General features: G+C 44.3%; 1 protein-coding gene across 2 annotated transcripts in view; it reads left to right on the plus strand.

The window, feature by feature from the left end:
- Positions 1-23,894, plus strand: part of COX16 (cytochrome c oxidase assembly factor COX16) — a 181,303-nt gene that overhangs the window by 61,775 nt on the left and 95,634 nt on the right. The window lies entirely within an intron of this gene.

Below are 23,894 nucleotides of genomic sequence, written 5' to 3' on the forward strand. Positions count from 1 at the left end.
CATCTCAGCGCATTACCTACATGGGGTACCTGCTATACTCCATTCAGTTGAGAGTTTTTCTCCTGGCAGAAAAATTACAGAAATTGAACAAGGCAGTGGCCTCTCTCCAGAACAACCAGCTGGTCTCTATAAGGTGAGCAATGTCAACTTTGGGTCTGCTAACTTTAACCATCCCAGCAGTTAAGTGGGCAGGGCTACATTTTCATCCCCTTCAAACCTTTGTCCATAAAATATGGGACCACAGCCAGGAGTCCTTACATCTTAGTATATATTCCACCTCAGGTGAAAAGATCCCTCTGGTGGTGGAGAGAAATGGTAAACCTGTCGCAGGGTCGTCTGTGGCTCATCCCGATCTCCAGGGTGGTGACCACGGACACAAGAGGCAAAGGCTGGGGAGCGCACTTAGGAACCTTACTGGCACAGGGCACCTGGAGGGACAAGAAGCTCAAAAGGTTGTCCAAATGGAAGCAACTGAAAGCCGTTGGGTTGGCACTCAGGTCCTTCAGGAGGGAATTACAAGACCACCACATTCAAGTGCGCTCAGACAACTCCTCGGTGGTCGCATATGTAAACAAGCAAGGCGGCACGAGGAGCGGAATCGTGTTGACCCTGGCAACAGAAGTCCTGAGCTGGGCCGAGACCAACTCACTGCCCCTATCAGTGGTTTATCTAAAAGGGGAAAAGAATCTAGTGGCGGACTTTCTCAGAAGAAAACAGCTGAGAGAGGTCTTCGATCTTATATCCAGAAGATGGGAAACCCCGGAGGTGAACCTTTTTGCATCAAAGGAAAACACAAAAAACTCCTGTTTCTTCTCCTTAAACAGGTGGGAAGACACACTAGGGGTGGATGCTCTAACACAGAGCTGGCGTTTCACAAAATGCTATGCCTTCCCGCCATCAGTCTTGCTACTGGCAGTGCTAAGAAAAATTTCAAACAGAACACCTCTCTGATCTTGGTGGCAGCACATTGGCCCAAAGGGTCCTGGTTCTCGGTCTTCAAACAATTAGCAGTAGAACACCCATGGTTCCTACTACTCCGGGAGGCTCTTCTTTTTCACCTGTCCTTTGTACCCAGGTGCATCAATGGAACCTCGCTGCCTGGCTACCGAGGAGGGGTTGCTAAAATCCAAGGGGTTTTCAGAAAGGCTGGTATCCACTCTCAATAGCAGAAAGGAGGAGACTCGCCTGATCTACAAAAATGTCTGGATATGCTTTAATGAATGGTGCGCAGGAAACTCCTTTTGAGGTACAGAGCCCCCATAGCAGTTTTGAAGTTTTTGCAGTGCGGAGCAGATAAAGGGTTAGCCATGGGCACCATAAAGAGCCAGGTATCAGCACTTAGTGCATATTTGGAAAAACCTCTGGCTGCCAACCCTTGGGTGGTCAGATTTTTCAGAGCACTAGGGAGGCAGAAGCCAGTTCAAGGTCCACCCTTCCCCAAGTAGGACCTATCTTTGGTCTTACAGGCCCTAACGGAGCACCCATTTGAACCTTTAGAGAATTGTTCACTAAAAGATCTTTTGGTTGCAGTGACAACTGCCAGGTCAACGAAATAGAGGCCTTATCAGTCAGACCCCCTTTTTGTGTTGTGTTTCCGGACCAGCTAGTTTTCAAAATGGATCCGCATTCTTACCTAAAGTGGCTTCAAAGTTTCATTGAAGCCAGGAGATAGTTTTACCCAATTTCTACTCTAATACCTCAGGAGAAAGGGAGTTTAAATTTCACACATTAGATGTATTCTGCAATGCTTGGAGCTGACGAAAGCAGTAAGGAATTCAGATTCCTTGTTTATTTTCTTTTCTGGGGCAAGAAAGGGGTACAAAGCGTCCAGACGCTCAGGTTAACCATTGGCCAGGCCTATATGTTAGCAGGAAAAGAAGTTCCTGTTGGTATAAAAGCACACTCTACTAGAGCTAGGGCAGCTTTTCAAGTGGAAAAGGCTGGAGTGACACCAGAGCAAATTTGCAAAGCAGCAATGTGGTCCAGTTTCGCCACCTTTGTAAAACATTACAGGGTGGACCTGGTGTCGACAAATGAGCAAGCCTTTGGGCGAATAGTTTTCCAAGCTGTAGTCCCATCCTAAGTGATAAGTGCTTTTCTGTTCCTCATTGTGGCTGTCCTGAAAGATGGTGAGGAAAAATTTAAGTTACACTTACCGGTAAAGATACCCACCCTAATTTATGGGGGGGTCTTGAGGAAGACCTCAACACAGGCAGGGTAATAATATGTGATGGTATGTTATTAATGTGTTCTTGTGTCTCCCCAGCTGACCAGAGGTGCTGTTAGAAAAAAAACTAAAATCCAGCAGGGGGAAGTGGAATTTTATGGGCTGGCGCAGTGTTTACTAGGAAGGGGAAGAGCCAAGGTCTCTCATTGTTTAATTGGCATACGAAAAGCCAGAATCAGCTGTCGAAAGTTGTGTATACACTATACGAAAATCGTAAGAAAGTTCCTCGGACGAAAATGTTTGTCCAATTTTCTTATAGTGTGTATGAGTCTTTACTCTCACTCCCTTTTCACTCCAAAGCTAGCCATACACAGAGCGAACTTCAACTAGTTGTCCGAATACATTAGCTGCTGTGGGAGATTCATCTATCTGAGCTGTTTAGCATAGGCTAAATGAAAATGAAATCTGTGCGTATGGCCAGGATAAGATACAGACCCTGCCAGACCAACTCTGTCTGGCTTTGTCCATTCAACACAGACAGGTGTATACACACAATATCACTGTGTTCCTCTTGCGCCCCTTTCACACTGTATTGATGTAAGAGCGTCAAACATTCCTAGAGGAAAAAATGGGAGGATTGACTGTATAACACTTTGTGTATTTGTGAGTATGCACACACAAGCAGGAAGCATGGCATTTGCATATGTGCGTATTTGCACGTATACATGCAAAAATGCTGACCGGCAACTGAGATTTCTGTAGGTTTTTTTTTTACTGATCAATACATGTTTACATGCTTGTGTATACAGGCTCGTTGAAAACAATGGGCTGCATTTAGATCAGTAGAAAAACAAAAAAAACTTCTCTATGTGTGAAAAATGAGCATCTTCAGGCAGCAGTTACACCACGGCCCCTGTATGAGTGCATACTCTTTCTTTGTGGACATCAACCACCAGTGCTCCTGTTTATAGATCTATATATACAGTATATTCTCACCATCAGGACTAAATCATTGAGTCATCCCCACTTGTGTGTGCAAATTGCAGCTTAACCACTTTCAGACCGGACCATTTTGCTGGTAAATGACCAGAGGTCTTTTTACACTTTGGCACTGCGCTGCTTTAACTGGTAATTGCGCGGTCATGCAATGTTGTACCCAAACAAAATTTGCGTCCTTTTCTTCCCACAAATAGAGCTTTCTTTTGATGGTATTTGATTGCCTCTGCGATTTTTATTTTTTGCGATATAAACGTAAAAAGACCGCAAATTTTGAAAAAAAATGATATTTTCTACTTTTTGTTATTAGAAAAATCCAATAAACTCAATTTTAGTCATACATTTAGGCCAAAATGTATTCAGCCACATGTCTTTGGTAAAAAAAAAGTCAATAATTGTATATTTATTGGTTTGCGCAAAAGTTGTCACATCTACAAACTAAGGTACGTTTTCTGCAATTTACGCAGCTTTTAGTTTACGACTGCCTATCTCATTTCTTGAGGTGCTAAAATGGCAGGGCAGTACAAAACCCCCCCAAATGACCCCATTTTGGAAAGTAGACCCCCTAAGGAAATTGATAAGAGGCATGTTGAGCCCATTGAATATTTTATTTTTTTGCCTCAAGCGATTGAATAATGACAAAAAAAAAATTTTTTTTTTTTTTTACACAAAGTTGTCACTAAATGATATATTGCTCACACATGCTATGGGCGTATGTGAAATAACACCCCAAAATAAATTCTGCTGCTTCTCCTGAGTACGGGGATACCACATATGTGGGACTTTTTGGGAGCCTAGCCGCGTACGGGGCCCCGAAAACCAAGCACCGCCTTCAGGCTTTCTAAGGGCGTACATTTTTGAGTTCACTTCTCACTACCTATTACAGTTTTGAAGGCCATAAAATGCCAAGATGGCACAAAACCCCCACAAATGACCCCATTTTAGAAAGTAGACACCCCAAGCTATTTGCTGAGAGGCATGTTGAGTTCATGGAATATTTTATATTTTGCCACAAGTTGCGGGAAAATTACAAACTTTTTTTTTTTTTTTTTTTTTTTTCACAAAGTTGTCACTAAATGATATATTGCTCACACATGCCATGGGCATATGTGAAATGACACCCCAAAATAAATTCTGCTGCTTCTCCTGAGTACGGGGATACCACATATGTGGGACTTTTTGGGAGCCTAGCCGCGTACGGGGCCCCGAAAACCAAGCACCGCCTTCAGGCTTTCTAAGGGCGTAAATTTTTGAGTTCACTTCTCACTACCTATTACAGTTTTGAAGGCCATAAAATGCCAAGATGGCACAAAACCCCCACAAATGACCCCATTTTAGAAAGTAGACACCCCAAGCTATTTGCTGAGAGGCATGTTGAGTCCATGGAATATTTTATATTTTGCCACAAGTTGCGGGAAAATTACAAACTTTTTTTTTTTTTTTTTTTTTTTCACAAAGTTGTCACTAAATGATATATTGCTCACGCATGCCATGGGCATATGTGAAATGACACCCCAAAATAAATTCTGCTGCTTCTCCTGAGTACGGGGATACCACATATGTGGGACTTTTTGGGAGCCTAGCCGCGTACGGGGCCCCGAAAACCAAGCACCGCCTTCAGGCTTTCTAAGGGCGTTACAGTTTTGAAGGCCATAAAATGCCAAGATGGCACAAACCCCCCCCAAATGACCCCATTTTGGAAAGTAGACACCCCTAAATTTAGGGGTACACTAGTGAGACTAGGTAATAAATGGCGGGTGCCCTGAAACTATAAAAAAATAACTAACCAACCAGCGTCACCTGTAACAGTTATATGGTGATCACTGGTGAAAGGGTTAACTAGGGGGCAATCAGGGGGCTTTATGCGGTAGTATATGGGGGTCCCTGGCGCTATAAAAAGCTGCGGCGAACCTAAATACCTACCTGCCTAACTAGCGTCACCTGTGACACTAATACAGCGATCAGAAAAACGATCGCTTATTAGGCTGGGTTCACACTGGAGCGATGCGGGAACGCCACGAATGCGCGGCGGGTTCCCGCATCGCATGCCTCCCGGCGGCAGTTCACACTGCCCTATGCGAACTGCTGGGAGTGTCAGTGAAATGTTACTGACACCCCCAGATCAGTTCGCATATCGCAGTGCGATCTGCAAACTCGGATCGCATGGTGTGAACACCCATGCGATCCGATTCTGCTGCGGGCCAAAAAAAGGGTCCCGTGCGAATTTGCGGCGGGTGCGGCGGGTGTGGCGGGTGCGGCGAATGGCTGAACTCGAATCGCACAGAGATCGGATGTGATTTGCACTGCAGTGCGGTGCGAATCACATCCGTTCTCATAAACCGCTGCAATGTGAACCCAGCCTTAGTGACACTGGCGACGGGGGGTGATCACGGGGTTAAACCTTTATTGGGGGGGTTAGGGGGGTACCTTAGAACTAAAGGGGGCTAACCCTAACTGCCCTAACAGTTATTAGTCACAAATGACACCCGCCGGGTGATCAGGGGGTTAAACCTTTATTAGGTAATAAATGGCGGGTGCCCTGAAACTATAAAAAATAACTAACCAACCAGCGTCACCTGTAACAGTTATATGGTGATCACTGGTGAAAGGGTTAACTAGGGGGCAATCAGGGGGCTTTATGCGGTAGTATATGGGGGTCCCTGGCGCTATAAAAAGCTGCGGCGAACCTAAATACCTACCTGCCTAACTAGCGTCACCTGTGACACTAATACGGCGATCAGAAAAATGATCGCTTATTAGGCTGGGTTCACACTGGAGCGATGCGGAAACGCCGCAAATCCGCGGCGGGTTCCCGCATCGCATGCCTCCCGGCGGCAGTTCACACTGCCCTATGCGAACTGCTGGGAGTGTCAGTGAAATGTTACTGACACCCCCAGATCAGTTCGCATATCGCAGTGCGATCTGCAAACTCGGATCGCATGGTGTGAACACCCATGCGATCCGATTCTGCTGCGGGCCAAAAAAAGGGTCCCGTGCGAATTTGCGGTGGGTGCGGCGGGTGTGGCGGGTGCGGCGGGTGCGGCGAATGGCTGAACTCGAATCGCACAGAGATCGGATGTGATTTGCACTGCAGTGCGGTGCGAATCACATTCGTTCTCATAAACCGCTGCAATGTGAACCCAGCCTTAGTGACACTGGCGACGGGGGGTGATCACGGGGTTAAACCTTTATTGGGGGGGTTAGGGGGGTACATTAGAACTAAAGGGGGCTAACTCTAACTGCCCTAACAGTTATTACAGTCACAAATGACACCAATGCAAAAAAAAAAAAAAAAAAAAAAAAAATGACATTGGTGTCACTGTGACTGGGGGGCAGGGGTAATTGGGGGGGTGATCGGGGGGTAAAGGGGGGGTGTGAGTGTGCCTGGCATGTTCTACTGTGTGTGTAGAGTGTTGGTGCAACTCACCGATCCGCTCTCCTCCGTGTCGGAACGAAAAATACCGACACGGAGGAGAGAATACATCACTTCCTCTCCTGTGTTTACATTACAGGAGAGGAAGTGATGTCACGGGGGATTCCTATTCGTCGGGAGCGATCGCGAGGGGGTGGCCATGAACGAATGGCCGTCCCCTCGTCCGGGATCGCTCCCGCACGAATACCGACCGCCGCAGGCACCGGGCGGGGGCCCGATCGGGCCCCCGACCCGCGGGAGGCAAGGGACGTACATGTACGCCAATATGCCTGCCCGTGCCATGCCATCGACGTACATCGTCGTGCGGCGGTCGGCAACTGGTTAAGATATTGAGGTCTGTGAATAGCTGCATTTTGTAACACAGACTGTAGAGGACAGATGTAAATGTGAAAAGAACTCATACAGTATTTAAAATGCAATTTTTTAAAATCTATACCTGGCTGAACTCCTTTTTAAAATTTGCTTTTATTTTTGTTTTAAAGTGGTTGTAAAACCACGGAAAAAAAACTGCTTTCCAAATTTCCTAATGGCACTGTTTATATCCGGCGAAACCTAAATCATGAAATGCTCGCAGCTTCCGATTTCTTGGGCCATTGAAATGTTTGGAGCTGTTCTGGTCTCTGATCAGCTCTATGGTCAGCTGGCAAACCCACTCTGGTTCCCTGGTGGCACAGGAGAGCCCAAAAAAACCATGGAAGATGGTGGGAGGGGGGATAGACATTCCTTCTCACTGCTTGTAAAAGCATTCTAGAGGCTAATTAGCCAATAGGATTGCTTTTACATGAAAGTCGACCGCTGACTGAAAAGAATGATGCCAAGATGATACCTAAACCTGCAAGCATCTTTCTGGTATAACCACTCACCAGTATGTTGCTGGTCCTTGTTGGGCATATATTGTAATGTTCTTTTTTTCATGCAGCCTGTGGGCTGCATGAAAAAAACAGACTGATCAGTGGGTATGCCCACCATTAGAATACCACCCTTCATCCACCCACTTCTAATGATGGGCATACATGCACCATTTTGTTTTTACCTATGGTGATAAATTCACCTCCTACAGCACTGGAGTTGCTGATTTACGTTTTGTGAGAGCAAACGCTGTTGCTGTCAAGATAAATAAATCAGTGCTCCAGCTGAATGGCGTAACTGAAAAGCAAACAATAGTAACAAAAACATTAACTCAATAAAACAACTTATTGCAATCTGTGCCTAAAAAATATATGCTGAAACATGGGGCAATCTGCCCCTAATGTTAGGAGGAAATCACCCCTCCACCTCTGCCCCCATGCTTTGGCATATATGCTCTTTTTTTTTAACTATGGTGTTGAAATCACCTCCTGCAGCGCTGGAGTTACAGCTTTACATATCGTGGGAACAAACGCTGTTGCTGTCAGAATAAATAAACTCGTGCTGCAGCTGAATGGCATACCTGCTAAGCAAATGACGGTTAACAATAAAACAAAGTAACATTACAGTATAACAGTGAGACCCCATACCTGCAAAGCAAATAAAATAAAACGCAGTAAACATAAAACATTACAGTTCTAAAATACAGTAACAATCGAGAGAGAGAACAATAGAGAGCGGACAAGAGAAATTTAAAAATGTTTTTTTTTTTTTGTTGGTGTTTTTGTTTTTTGCACTTTTATATAAGCTGTAAACTGTAACTGTAAACATTCCAGATTAGGGTCCCTCAAAATGTGATGGCCATCTTATCTTTCGAGATCCTGTTTAAGTGTGCCCTAGGACTGTGTAGTGCTGTACCCTACGCTAATACTCCACTAGTGTGTGGTAACGTTTGAAACAGTCACCCATGCAGAGATCGGGTTGGTCAGGACAGGAGGGACTATCAAAGCGCGTGTCACGCCTAAATCCGCGATTTCTTCAGACACATCTTCTTTGGGGTGTTCTCTGGGCAGGGGTACCAGGGAGGACATACAGAAAATGCCTCTCATGCAGGCGGCTCACAGCATTTGCATTGGGAAGTTAGGTCACAGCACAGTCTGGAAACAGAAGGGCTGTGATGATCTCTTCCTGGAATTTTAGGAAGGATCCAGTTCATCCTAAATCTTTTTGTATAGCACATAAGCATTCAGCAGAGCCAATTAGAATAAATATACAGACACTTTTTTTGTACCAGCATCTGGCCTTCCAGACAATTAAGTATGGCGCCAACATCTGGTTGTTGTGGTCCACCCATGCCATGTTAAGGTTGTATTCGTGGACACAGAGGGGTTTCTCCACAACAACAGTCACCATTGGAATTTCGACTGTTGTATCTGTGTGAAGGGAGGACAGAATGAAAACATTCCGATTATCCCTCCACTTCACTGCGAGCAAATTATTACATCTCAAGCAGGCTCTCTGCCCCCGTCTAAGTCAGGACTCTACAAGCCGTTGGGGGAAGCCCCGGTGATTAGATCGCATGGTGCCACCTGCTCCAATTCCACAATCAAAAAGGTGACAAAGTGGCACGTTTGTGTAATAATTGTCCACGTACAAGTGGTTCCCCTTTCCGAATAAGAGTGACACCATGTCCTACACAATCTTACCAGCGTTCCCTATGTAGTCTGTTCAGTTCTCCGGCTCCACGTGACTATCTATCCCCTCATAAACCATAAAACTATATGTAAAGACTGTTCATTGTCGTTGAAGTGCATAAATCGCAAGATCTGCTCGTAATGTGTCCTGGTCATTTAAGCAGAGAACATGGGCATATGACTAATTGGGTAATTGGACCAATATGACCGCAACTCACTTTTTTTTTTAGTTATGCCCATAAGGAGGGATAGGCCCAGGAAGGTCTTAAATTTGGAAACTGTAATAGGTTTCCAATCTCTGGCAAGGGCCAACTGGGGATTAGAGGCGATGACTTGACCAGCATACAAATTGCTTTGGTCCACAATAGATCTATAGAGATCTTCTATGAAAAACTGCGAATAAAAATCAAGGGACGTAGAATCAACTGTTTCCACCTGAATTCCGGGTTGGCCAGTGAATGGGGGAAGTACGGGCACTGCAGAAGTGTTGGGATCCCAATTCAGATTAGCAAATGCAGCGGGAAGGGCACTATGGGCTCGACAGACCTGTGTTTGTCTTCTTGGTGGCTGCAGGACACTACTTTGTGCTAGCCACCGCACCAACTTGAACTGCGCTTATGGAACTCATCTTGTCACCAAGTGTTACTGCAGTGCTGGATGTACGACCAGGATGTACTAGGCCGCTGGTGGTTGCCAGTTCACCAGAAGGATGAGCGGCACTAGTACTGGCTGTCTGCTCCATGCAAGAGCCCTGCGGTTCTTGCTCCTCAACAACAGAAGAACGAGGTCGGGTATGCCTGACCTTGGCAGGGACCACTACTCCATCGTCAGAGCTATCTGTAAGGGTGCCGCTGCTTTCTACTGGTTCGTATTCTGAGCCTGAATCTGACAGATGGGTGACTTCCTCTTCACTCTCATCTGTCATGCTCAGAAACGCGTAGGCCTCTTCACTACTGTAATTTCAGTTGGACATTGGAGCCTCTAAATTTACTAAATTTACTAGTACAACTAGTGAAACTGACAAGAAAAAAAGCGCACCTGATTGTCAGCGACTGGTTCAAACGCTATCAAAAAAGGTGTTAGCATTTGCAGGGATCACGCCTGACTCTGCAAACACTGTAATTATGTGTTTTGTAAGTGACCGTGATTGATTGCTACTCCGCATGGCTGGGCTGGGCGGAGGGGTTAAACGCAGGTGCTAGCAGGTATCTGGGCTGATCCTGCTAACGCTGTGTTTTTGGGAACCCTGAACTACTGGGGACGCTAGTATAGATCTGATCAGATCAAATATATTGATGCATTCAGACACTATATTACTAAGAATGGTGTGTGGTGCGTGTGTGGGTGTTAGCGCTACTGGCACTAATCTGACACTGCCCAGACCCTAATTAATGCTAAAACTGATGTTTGACCCCCTGATCGCCTGGCGGGTGACCTTTATTCAGCAATATATGGTGGATACCCTGATGCTTTAAAAACGTGACAGTAACTAGCTAACTACACACTTACGGGTGAAAGGGTTAACTGGGAGGTGATCAAGGGGTTAAACCTTTTATTAGATCTAGGGACCCAACCCCCCCCACACTCCCCTAACACTGATTAGTGTCACAAATGACACCAGTACAGTGATCAAAGAAAAATATGAAAACTGCACTTGGCGACACTGTGATAGGGAGTGAAGGGGTTAACTGGGGTGGCGATTGGGGGGTGAAAAGTGTGCCACTGTGTCAGTGTAGCGTTAGTGCAACTCACGTTTGGATGTCCTCTTTCCTCTTTCTGGAACGGAAAATAATTCCAGAGAGGGAGATGACCTCACCTGTAAGTGTAAACACAGGTAGGGGACAATCTCCCATTCGCCAGAACCGATCACCAAGTCCAGGCCAGAAATCATTGGCCTGGGCCTGGAGACTGATCGGTTCTGGTTCTAAAGCGAATCTGATCGCTGAGGCGGTGCTGACATACAGCTATGACGCCTCTCCCAGGGGAGCTAACCTGCTGCAGTATAACTGCAGCGGCTGGTCCGGAACCGTTTAAACCGCACATTAAACTTAATTTACCAGTGCACTATACAACTTTAACCTGTTGGAGTCACTTGAAGATATTCTTTTTTCTAACAATACCACTTCACACGTGAGATTCATCAGCTTCATTAATTTTTCTTTCCTTTTAATAATCTGGTGAAAGCGTCCTTTGACCTGAATGTGCAGAAGCTTTTCCTTTTAAGACAGTAAAACAAACCCCCACAACACAATTTATAGTGGCAATTACAGTACAGAGAGGGAGAGATAAATTGTGTGTAACCTGAAGTTCTCCCGGAGGCAGAGATGTGTATTCCCTTTGATGAGCTATGGATTAATATAAGGGCAGGTAGTAAGCTTTTTTTTTTTTTTTTTTTTTTTATTGGTGAACATATTACTTACTGGTGAAGGTTTTTATAAGCTCCACACTTAAAGTGGTTGTAAACCCTTACAAACCACTTTGACCTACAGGTAAGCCTAGATTAAGGCTTACCTGTAGCTCCAAGAAATATCTCCTTAACCTACACGGTTAAGGAGATATTTTACAAAAATAGGGCAGCACTGTCTACGGCGCATGTGCACCGTAGACAACGGCGCAGGCGCACTGAGCACGCCGCAAGTGAAGGCAAACATGCCGTCATGGCCCCTGCGCGCATGTGCCGGATTGAATTCATCGCTGCTCCGCCCACTCGCAGTGCCAGAGCAGCGATACCTGGAAGAAGATGGACGCTCCGTGTTGCAGGGGACCGCGGTGACATCGCTGGCTCCTGTGTCAGGTAAGTGACACATAACGCACTCCTGCATCGCATAGTAGCCCATTATGTGTGAAGTTCAGGGAAGCGCTATGTACCAATTAAAGGGTTCAGGGGTGCACTACGTACAGAGTGCAGGGTTTAGGAGTGTGCTATGTACAGAGTGCAGGGTTCAGGAGTGTGCTATGTACAGAGTGCAGGGTTTAGGGCTGTGCTGTGCACAGACTGCAGGGTTCAGCTCCCTTTCACAGGCTGTCCACATCTCACTGCCAACCTTTCTCAGCTCTGACCTCTGCACCACTCTCTCCCATTCCCTACCTCTGGCACACCTCTGGGCAGGGATCTGTGAGAACTGTAAAGAGGAAAGCTCTCCTTATAGACACAGAAGGTGAAAGTCACATTTCGGCTGAAAAAAAAGCCCTGGGTGCAAGGGCCACATGAAATGGCCCATGGGCCTTATGTTTGACACGTGTGCTCTAACTTTTATACATTTGCAGGTCAACTTGTTCTCTTCAAAAATAACAGACTTGCTGGCCAGATCACCAGGTGAAAATAAAAGAAAGCCAAAAAAGAAAACCAATACATCCATCACATGTATGAATTGGTAAGCTGCAATGTAATAAATGTTTGCTTTGGGTTTATTATATCTTTAACTAAATTTGCAATTAATTTATTTTGATCATGCCAGACATAAATACTGTTTTGTACTATTATCTTTGGACGTATGGCTGAACATTTGCATTAAAATCAATAGAGCTGGCTAGAGCTAGTTCCTGAGGGAACCTAATACACATTTTCACAGCTCTTCCTGTGAAGAATCCTTTTAGAATGTGGAGGTTTAACCAGTTTTCCTCCAGACGTAAAGTTTGCTTCCTTGTCTTTTGCAATCACCTTAAAGCAGACCTGGGCAAATTGTGGCTCCAAGGCTACACCTGGCCCTTTGGCTGTCCCTATCCAGCCCACAATTCCTCCGCAAACCTGTCTGACCCAGTCAGCTTCTTCATTGAGGAAGCTGAAAGGCTCAAAGAGGTCTGCTGACAGATGTCCATGTGGAGACCTGCAAGAACTAGAAGTAGAGTGCTTTAGGAGCTGCTCAGTACAGCAGGAAGGGTCGGTTCTAGTGGAAGAACTTTGCCTATAATAAATCCCAACACTGTCCTGCTATTCTGTTACCTGGCCAAGTTTTCCTGTGTTAGAGCTTGCATGCTGCAAATCCCAGGAACCGTGCACCTGTTCACTCCAGGCCAGGATCTGAAGAAATTCCTGCTCTACCGATCTTAGGCTCACTCCTTCCAGTGGGGCTGTCTTTCAGCATACGATACTGTCAAACTTCATATCATTGAAGGAAGGATGAATGAAAAAATGTATCAAGACATTCTTGATAAAAATCTGCTAAAATCTACCAGGATGATGAAGATGATACGAGGGTGGACAGAAAGACAATGATCCCAAGCACAAAGCCAAGGAAATTAGTTTCTAAGAAAGAAAGAAAAGAAAACTGCTAGAATGGCTCAGCCAATCACCTGACTTGAATCCAATAGAAAATCTACAGAAAGCAGTTCATAGAAGAGACCCACGGAACCTTCAAGATTTGAAGACTGTGTGGAAGAATTGGCCAAAATCCACACCTGAGAAATGCATGTGACTAGTTTCTCCATACAGGAGGCGTCTTAAAGCTGTCATTACCAACAAAGGATTTTGTATGAAGTATTAAGTGGGAGTAAACTCCCATCTCTGATTTTTACCTATAGATAGGCCTATAATAAGGCTTGCCTATAGGCAATGTAAATATCTCCTAACTGTTTTGGTGATATTTACTGTATATGCACCCGATAATATCATTGGCGCATACGCTCTGAAGGAACAGCTGCCTGGGCTGTCCCTTCAGGGTCCTGTGCCATAAACGCCGGCTCCCCCGCACATGCATCATCGTGGCTCCGGCCAGTCAGACTGCCGGAGTTCGCGGACCCAGAAGGAAGATGTATGAAGATGGAATTGGCCTCCAGCCGTGACCGAGCATCATCGAAATGCTTCGTTTTCAGGTAAGTTTCACATAATGTGCTAGTATGCGATGCATGTGATAGATGGCACACTGATCCAATTTATTGCAATTGAATCAGTGTGCCGTCTATCACAGGAGCGGGACTTTGTTACAACGGCCGCCGGGATATTGAAAGCCAAGCTCTGTGACACAGCTGGAGATGGCCACTGTGTGTGATCCAGGCACTGATGAGTGGCCGCCCCAGGCATTTCAGATGCAAGCTCTGTGACACAGTGGGAGATCCCCGCCGTGTTTGACATACAGAGAGGAGGAGGGAGGGAGGAGAGCTCTGGGATGACGTCATCAATGCATTCGCGATTCAGCCGTTCTTTGTATCAATGCAGAATCGTGTAAGGCTGAATCGCAATGCATTGATTAAACTATTATTTTCAACACCCCTAGTATAAATTACATGGAGCAATGCTCTGTTGTACTACGTGTATGCATGTTAGACATGTTGATTGGAGAGCAAGTTTTAATTCCTTTGGCTGGTTTTCACATTTTATATTTTTTTTTTTACCATAATCCCTGTAAATTGCACTGTTTGCACTTAGTATCTTTTTAGTTGATGTAGTTTTCTACTTACGAAAAATTTGTACAGGGTAATATGTGTCTCTCGGTGGAGTCCATCCCAGGATTAATACAAGAAAGTGTTTTTTCTTGCATTTGGAACTGTAGCTTGACATTGCATGCTAATATCAAGTCTGTGATCTACCAGAACACCCAGATCCTTTTTGAATAATTGATTCCCCCAGTTGTACACCCTCTATATATATATATATATATATATATATATATATATATATATATATATATATATATATATATATATATGATACATTCGTGTTTTAGCCCCAAGTACATAACTTTATAATTATCAATATTACAACTGTATTTTGTTATGATTTTTTATTTTGGGTTACAGCACCAAACACAGTTATGTGTAATGGTATGTATGCCATTACCTGCAGGTCTTTGCTTTGCTACAAGTTTTCCCATGTGTACCTCCACTACAGCCTTAGCTACATATAACTGTTTCTCCAACCGCCTGCCCCTTCTGCTTTCTCCTCAATTCATAGAACTCATTTTACCACAATCTCAAAATGCAGGTAATGGGATACACACCATTAAACATAACTAATGTGTATGATGCTGAATCACCCCCCCCCCAAAAAAAAAAAATTATACTAAACTTTTTTGCCACATAATTTCGGTGCCTTAAGTTCTGCCGGTATCTTGGAGACATTCTGTATGGACCTTATTCTACTACATGGCTTAGGGGTCTATTTAATCAAATATTCATTGGACAAATGTCACACACATTTGTGCAAGCTCTGTGAAATTTGCCAATCATTTCTGTAATAAATTAATTTCTATGATCATCAGTTCCATCTAGTGGCCAAAATGTCAGGTCAGTTTTCTCATTCAGGTATTTCTAAAAACTATACCGCTTTTTGGCCACTTGATGGAGCTGTCGACCATAGAAATTAATCTATTCCAGATTATGGACCCAATTTGTACAGCCTTATGTATGACATTCATTCACCAATTGTTTTATAAATAGACCCATTGGCATCATCTGCAAACACAGAAATTGTACTTTTAATCTCAATAATTTAAAAAGTGACTAAAAAGTAAGGATCCCCACACTGAACTCTCTGGTTCACCACTAACAACCTTTGACCTTTCAAAGTATGAATCATTAAGGCAAAAATCTCCCACACTTTGACTTCCTTTAATTCTGTGACACACAGTCACTATGCCCTGTGAGCAGGCATTGCTGTGACACAGAATTTACAGAGCCTGCCTTCTGACCTACAGAGGTGCTGAGAGGAGGAGTTTGACTCAGTACAAGAATCTCTACTTCCAGGCAGCACAGTACCATGGGATGTGTAGTCCTTAGAAATTGAATTCAGGAAATTTTGGAAAGGGATGACCAGCAGACAGAGGCAGCAGCTGTAACATGAAAGTATATTTTTCTTGTAAGCTTAAATCAAATTGTCAGTTCTAACTATTACAATGCTGGTGTTATAAAATGAAAGTGTATACTTTGACCATAGATTTCCTTTAATCACTACTCTGTGAACATGGCCTTTAAAGGCATAGTTCATTTTTACCAAAAAACTGCCTCTGCAGGTAAAGAGGGTCTGTAGATAAAAACAAATTGTTCAGCATTGACCAAAGTTGAATACCCTCGCTATAGATGTAGGCCATTTATGTACCCCATCCACAAGCTCCCAAATGCTAAACTCAGAGCTACTGTACCAGAGGAGTGTGTGTGTGTGTGTGTGTGTGTGTGTGTGTGTGTGTGTGTGTGTGTGTGTGTGTGTGTGTGTGTGTGTGGGGGGGGGGGGGGGGGGGGTTGGTTTAAATCAGAGAAAGTGCCCACTCTTGTGGTGGTGGATGTGAACAGTACCGCCTGGGCCTGTCTTAGCAATGTCCTAGCAACAATGCAGGTTGGGATGATGCAAGCTAAGGAAGAATCTCAGTGAGGCTTCTTGAGGTAAGTAAATTGGCACTACACCTATAGCAAGGGCATTATCTAACGTTGGTCAAAACTGCACGGTTTGTATTTATCTACAGATGCCATTTAAAGTGGGAGTAAAATCCCATGGATGTTTTTTTTACCTATAGGTAAGCCTATAGTAAGGCTAACCTACTAGGTACAATAAATATCTCCTAAATGTGCACCGTCTAGAACAGGTATCAGTAAATGGCAGACCGCATCTGGACCGGGTAGAAGCCCTTTACTGAAGCCGCTGTTGACGTCACCAGTGCCTGAAGGAACAGTATACTATGCCGTTCCGTCAGAGTACTGTGCTGTGAACAGTGGCTCCTATGCACATGCACAGAAGCGACGTCATCGTGGCTCGTCCAATCAAAGGACTGGAGCCTGCCAAATCGGAAGGAGGATCGGGTGAAGATGGAAGCCTGTCAGCAGTGACAGTGTGCCGCTGAAGGTAAGTTTCACATAATGTGCTAGTATGCATACTGTGCTAGTATGCGATTCCTACTAGCACATTATAACTTTGCCTTGCAAGTTTAAAAAAACAACAATGGTGGATTACTACCGCTTTAACTGCATATGTGTTTTTTTTAGTAAAGGTGAACTATGTCTTTACGCTACTTTTTTTTTATCCATTTCCAAACTGCTTTTTATAACCCTGTACACATTAATGAACTAAAAGCAAAACTCTTTTTGGAGAGGGTGGATAGGGATTACAAAACCAAGTGTTTATTTCTGTCTGTGTACCCTATTTGCCATGTTTACCATTATAGTGAAAGTAAAAAAAAAATGTTGAAATGTTTAGTTGTCTCCAGAACCGTAAGGCTCGGTTCACACAGGGGGCGACGCGCCGCGACCTGACAAGTCGCCCCCGTTCTGTACTACGGAACTGTTCTAAGAGGAGCGACTCGAGTCGCTCCGACTTAGAAAAAAGGTTCCTGTACTACTTTTGGGCGACTTGCATTGACTTCTATACAGAAGTCGTTTGCAAGTCGCCGCTAAGGTCGCGGCAGGTCGCGGAGCGGCAAGTCGTGTCGCCCCCTGTGTGAACCGAGCCTAAGAGAGGAGAAATCGTCTAATGGGGGGACACTAGTTCTAGTGACCCTGGTGACAACCAGAGATTCCCTCACTTTGGAGGGATTTCTTCTTCCTGTTTAGGGTATGGAACAGAAAGTGAAGGGAAATCTCCCCAAATAGACACAGGGCAAAAACCTGACAGGGGTCATAGCCCTGTCCTAGTATCTGGGGAACTGTTTTATTGGCTTTTGCAAAGCCCAAGAATACTATATCCACAGCCACTCCTTTTGCCTAAGTTTTTTTGGTTACTTTCTCATAAAAAAGCAGGTTTGACAACATGATATATAAAAAAAACTGTAGATTCACTTTGTCGTGGCTGACTGTCACCTGAAATCTTGTTGGTCTGGTTACTGCATTTTGCTGCTTGTCTCTTTGAACTGCCACATCGAATAAGCCGGAATGTTTTTTATTCACTCTCTGCTAAAGCAAAACTAAAAACCTGTGACTTTGATAAGTCAAATCACTATCAGGCAGTACAAAGAGCATTGGTAATATGAAAGCCACAGTAACCCATAAAAAACAATTCTATTTCTCTCTACAAAAGTTTATGGCCACCAACATTAAAGTGAAAGGCACCTGCCGAATGGTTGCATCGAGCTATTTCACTTTGCACATTTCTCTTTATATTTATTTAAGAAGCCCTTATGTAGCTCAATTATGAGAGGCCAGAAAAAAAAACCTGTTCAGCATTCTTCTATGTTTTACAGCACTGTCCTCTTGCAATAACTCTGGGTAATAGTCATTAATACTAAGCTTAAGCTTTTGATGGGGCCGGATGTTTAAGCTGGAAACTCCATTTGATTTAATGAAATCATCAAGTGCTTCGTGCCTATATGAGATTGTGAGACCCGTAATTGGATCACAGTCGGTGTTCTGTGCTGCCAAACCGTGATTTAGGTCACATCTAAAACAACAAAATTGAACTGAGAGAGCGCATGCAAAATCAGAGAGAGTAAAGATCCTTTGAGAAAGTGCGTATGGGGGTTCAATTTGCTTTTATGACTTCAAGTACTAATCCTGTTTCAGAGCAGGAGGTTTCAGCTCTTTCGACATCTATCAGTTTAGCTAATGAACATTAAACAGAGACCATCTGGAAATCAAAATATGTTCAGTTTTGCTAATTGTGCAAATATAACTTCTAGAATTGCAGCGGTAACTGATTGTTGAGCTCAGTGATAGTGACAGCGTTGATGTCCAACTTGCAGCAGTCACTGTGGGTGGTTATCAACGAAGTTGGCTCTCCGTGAATATACAGTATCTGCCTTAATAACTACATATTGGGCTAATCAGGTTTTTTTTTTTTGGCCACAGATACCCTAGTGTACATCCTCTTTGATGGCCAAATATTGGCAGATATGGTCAGTTTAGGAAGGTGACACACCTATATCACAGTTACAGAAACAGTAATTGGAAAGTCTTATGCATGTGCAACTTCTAAACAATTTCACTTTACATCCTATCGAGTATCCAATTAAATATCCATCCACTTGCAAAGCTGGCAGCAGTACCCATACAAAGTAAAAATTGACACTGAATATTTAAAATGACCTTTCTCTGTGGATAATCTATACATATATGGTGCCCAATGGTATTCACATTAACCTTAGGATATTCTTCCAGTGTGTACCACATAATAGTCAGCAATTACTTTTTTTTTAAACCTATACTCACATAATGTAGACTTCTGCCTCATAAGTTATACCATTCACAGTCTTGTTTACACATCCCTTCCAAATATCTCTTGCCACTAAAGCTTTAAACCCTTTTATGACAGTTACTTTACACCAGTTTTGCACGAGCTTGCCGGCAGTGTCAAACTCCAAATGGCAACTAAAATCCTCCCCATTGGTATCACCCTAAGGCCCCTTTCACACGGACGATCCGTTCAGGTCCGTGTGAAAACCTAAGGGTCCTTTCACACGGGGTGGATCAGTGCTGATCTGCCCCATGGATATCCGCTTGCTCAGCAGGGATCGCCGAAGTGATCTCCGCTGAGCAGGAAAATGACAGGTCCGTCTCTGCACACTGCACAGGGACGGACCTGTCACAGAGCCGCTCTCCCTATGGGAGATCGGGTGACGACGGGCCGCAGTGTCCGTCATTACCCGATCCGATGACGGATGAAAAATAGCTTTTTCCTCTGTCACACTTTTTCGGATCGGAGCGGGTCGGATGTCAGCGGACTTGTCACCGCTGACATCTGACGCTCCATAGACCTCTGTGGAGCATCCGTTGAGGTCTGCCTGAAAAACTGACAGGCGGACCTGAACGGATCATCCGCGTGCAATGGGCCTAACTGCAAAGTTAAGGGATTCCAACAGTCTCTGCATTTCCTTCAGCGTCACCATCCCAGCCTTTTGACCAACCTCAATTTGTCTAGCAAGTCTGCTACTTTCTCTCTTCCGTAATCTGCATATGTTTACCTAGGTAAGACGAGCACATGGTGGGATATATTGTTTTTTTTTTTTTTGAAGTGCTACCAATTCCCCAAAGTGAATACTGTCAACACTGCTTTTAGCAGGATCTCAATACCTACTTTCCCTAATAGCAGACAATGATCCATGTAGTGTGTAATAGACATAAATGAATGTAGAATTTACAATCCAGTTTGCGATTTGTGAACTTTAGGTTCTCTGGGTCTAAAAGCAGCTGTCTAAATGCATATTCAATATCTGTTTTTGCCAACTGAGCATTCCTCCCCATTTCCTTTATCGGGCCTAATGCATCTTCAAATATCTGATACTATTCGGTGCACACCCTGACCCTTGTGTTATGAAATGCAGATTATTACAAGCATAAAAACGCATATCACTGATTTGCGCCAAGCTCACCACTGATCAAAGTTCCTCCAAACAGATCGCCGTCATGAGTCCCGGGATGCCTATTGGCGCAAATCGTCAGTGATATGCTATGTTTTTATGCTTGTCATAGGCTGCATTTTATTGGGGGGGGGGAGATAGTGTTGTGCCTTTTTATTTAAATCAACAATGTGGCTGTGCCAAGCAAGTGAAAAGGCATAGATAGGATTAGATAATAACTAACTACTATCTAATAGATAGTAGTTAGTTATTAGGTTAGATTAGGTAATAAATGTAGTGGTACCTGCATAAAAGTTTTGAATGAGGGTAGGCAAGGCATCCAGCGTGACTCCTCCAGAATTCCTTCACTTGGGCTGACACAGGCTGAATGCCGCGCTGGGGGTGACGTCAGCGCGCAGCTCGCCGCCGCCGGGTGTACCAAGATGGCCGCCAGCTCCGGAGCTAGGCCGAAGCCGCGGTCTTTCCTAAGGCCGCGGCCCGCTCCGCAGATCACATGGTGCGGACCAACTAATCGATAATGAAAATCGTTGACAACGATTTTCATTATCGATTATTATCGATAATATCGATTAATCGTTTCAGCCCTACTGTGAACAGCAATTTTCAAGTCTTGCCACAGATTCTCAATTAAATTTAGGTCTGGAATTTGGGTCATTCTAACACATGAATATGCTTTGATCTAAACCATGCTATTGTAGCTCTGGCTGTATGTTTAGGGTCGTTGTCCTGCTGGAAGGTGAACCTCCACCCCAGTCTCAAATCTTTTGCAGACTCTAACAGGTTTTCTTCTAAGATTGCCCTGTATTTGGCTCCATCCATCTTCTTATAAACCCTGACCAGCTTCCCTGTCCCTGCTGAAGAAAAGCATCCCCACAACATGATGCTGCCACCACCATGTTTTATCTGACCAGAGCACCTTCTTCCACATGTTTGCTGTGTCCCTCACATGGCTTCTCGCAAACTGAAAACAGGACTTCTTATGGCTTTCTTTTAACATTGTCTTTCTTCTTGCAACGCGGAGTGCACAACTAATAGTTGTCCTGTGGACAGATTCTCCCACCTAAGCTGTGGATCTCTGCAGCTCATCCAGAGTTACCATGGGCCTCTTGGCTGCTTCTTTGATTAATGCTTTCCTTGCCTGGCCTGTCAGTTTAGCTGGACGGCCATGTCTTAGTAGGTTTGCAGTTGTGCCATACTCTTTCCGTTTTTGGATGATGGATTGAACAGTGTTCCGTCAGATGTTCAAAGCTTGGGATATTGTTTTATACCCTAACTCTGCTTTAAACTTCTCTACAACTTTATCCCTGGCCTGTCTGGTATGTTCCTTGGCCTTCACGATGCTGTTTGTTCACTAAGGCTCTCTAACAAATCTCTGAGGGCTTCACAGAACAGCTGTATTTATACTGAAATTAAATTACACACAGGTGGACTCTATTTACCAATTAGGTGACTTCTGAAGGCAGTTGGTTCTACTTGATTTTAGTTAGGGGTATCAGAGTAAAGCAGGCTGAATACAAATGCACACCACACTTTTCAGATATTTGTAATAAATTTTGAAAACCATTACCATTTTCCTTCCACTTCACAATTATGTGCCACTTTGTGTTGGTCTATCACATACAATACATTTTAAGTTTTTGGTTGTAACATAACAAAATTTGGAAAAGTTCAAGGAGTATCAACACTTGCACCTCCCTTCTGAGAATCTCTTATAACCCTGTCCATTTTCTTGGATAGGTGACGGTAAATTGCTAACAGGTAGGCTACATGAGTTTCTGCTTCGATGACCACTTTCACCTTCCTAACAAGCTTGTCAACCTCCCCTACTCTGTCTTTCCCTGACCCTCCTAACTTTGAACAATTTCTGAATTGCCCTATAAACTCTTCCCTCGGAGGTCTTCCTTGAAAATCTGATGTATTTATATCGGATACAGAGGCGACCTCACATAAATATACCATTCTATCATCCCTGTCCGTCTTCTTTTAGACCCCATTCACACCTGAGCGTTTTGTAGCTTGACGCCTGAAGCTACAAAACGCTGGAGGGGAAAAAAATCCATTATTCTCAATGGAGATGGTTCACATCTCCACTCCAAGTGGCCTGAAGCTCAAACAAGTTCCGGACCCCGCGAATCGGGCTGATTTGGGCGTTTTTCTTCTTTTAACATTGGTGACCTTTTGCCCTGCACAAATTTGCGGCAAATCGCGGTAAAAAAACGCGGTAAACGCTTGAAAACGCTACGCTCAGGTGTGAATGCAGCCTTAGGCCGCGTACACACGGGCGGACTCTTCGCCCAACTTTGTCCGCTGAACAGTGTTTGGGCGGACAGTCCGCTCGTGTGTGGGCTTTCAGCGGACAGTTTCAGCGGACAGTTGGACGGACAAGGTTTTTCGGAATTTCCGAAAAACTGTCCGCTGAAACCTTGTTTCAGCGAACAGCCCGCTCGTGTGTAGGCTTGTTCGTCAAACAAAGTTGCGCGCATGCTCAGAAAGGATTTTCACGCCGAAAGCTATAATGCAGTGTATAGGACGTCGTATTTTTCGTCCCGTCGTACGTGCCGTTCACGTCATCGCGCACGGTTTCAGCAAACTGTTCGTCCGTCGTGTGTGGCCATGTCCGTCCATGCTAAGTTTGAGCGGACTGTTTGCCGAAACTGTTGGACGGACAAAGTTGGGCGAACAGTCCGCGCGTGTGTACGCGGCCTTAGATATCACCACTTTTAGTTGCTCTCAGTGATCACCCCTGCACCTGCTGATCCACCCCTGTGTTGTGTGCAAGATAAAAAGAAAGAACACAGTATCTACTTCCCAGGCAATTATTGTACATTCCTGCTATCTGCACTGGCCGGGCCTCCCCTCTGCTATGTGACCCCCTTACTTTTGGCTCCATCAATAACAAAATAAATTCCACATTTGCTTGATTTGCAAACCCCTCCAGCTCTCTGGACTGTATTTTTAATGACCATTGGCCATCTATACAAGTCCTGACATTTAGCTCCTGACCTACTTAAAAGCCCCTCCTAAACTATTGGAGGGAACAAGCCATGCCCCCCCCCACCAGACTGCTATTCATCTGACATCATCACCCTTCTGGCTGCCCAAACTGTACATTTGAAAAAAGGAGGTGGCAAGTGCCAGTTTAACTGTCCCACGTTCTGGGGAAAGTTTGCACTGATGGTGATGCCAATATGCAAAGATTGAGATACTGTTGTTTCTACCTGTGATCATTTTGTAGGTTTTTGGTCTTCAGTATTCTTTTTTTTGCTCTTTTTGATATCCTGTTCCTTGTCATACAGTAGGCATCTGTAACAAATGTTTAACAATATACTGTATAGGCTGAATTTGTCATGATAGCACAATATTGCTTGTACCCTTTCCCTAAGTTTTTAAAAAGTCTCCTACATTAGTATGAGTGTCTGAACTATAGGATACCATAAATGCTATTTTCTGAAGGCTGTATTGTTGGAAGCTTTCCTATATCCATGTGTAAAGCTTCTTTTACATGTTTTCAGCTCTTGGCCCGATTTTACTTTTTATTCAGGAAC

The sequence above is a fragment of the Lithobates pipiens genome, unplaced genomic scaffold (genome assembly GCF_037356315.1).
Source record: "Lithobates pipiens isolate NorthernLeopardFrog02 unplaced genomic scaffold, aLitPip1_a1.2 Scaffold_30, whole genome shotgun sequence".
NCBI lineage: Eukaryota > Metazoa > Chordata > Amphibia > Anura > Ranidae > Lithobates > Lithobates pipiens.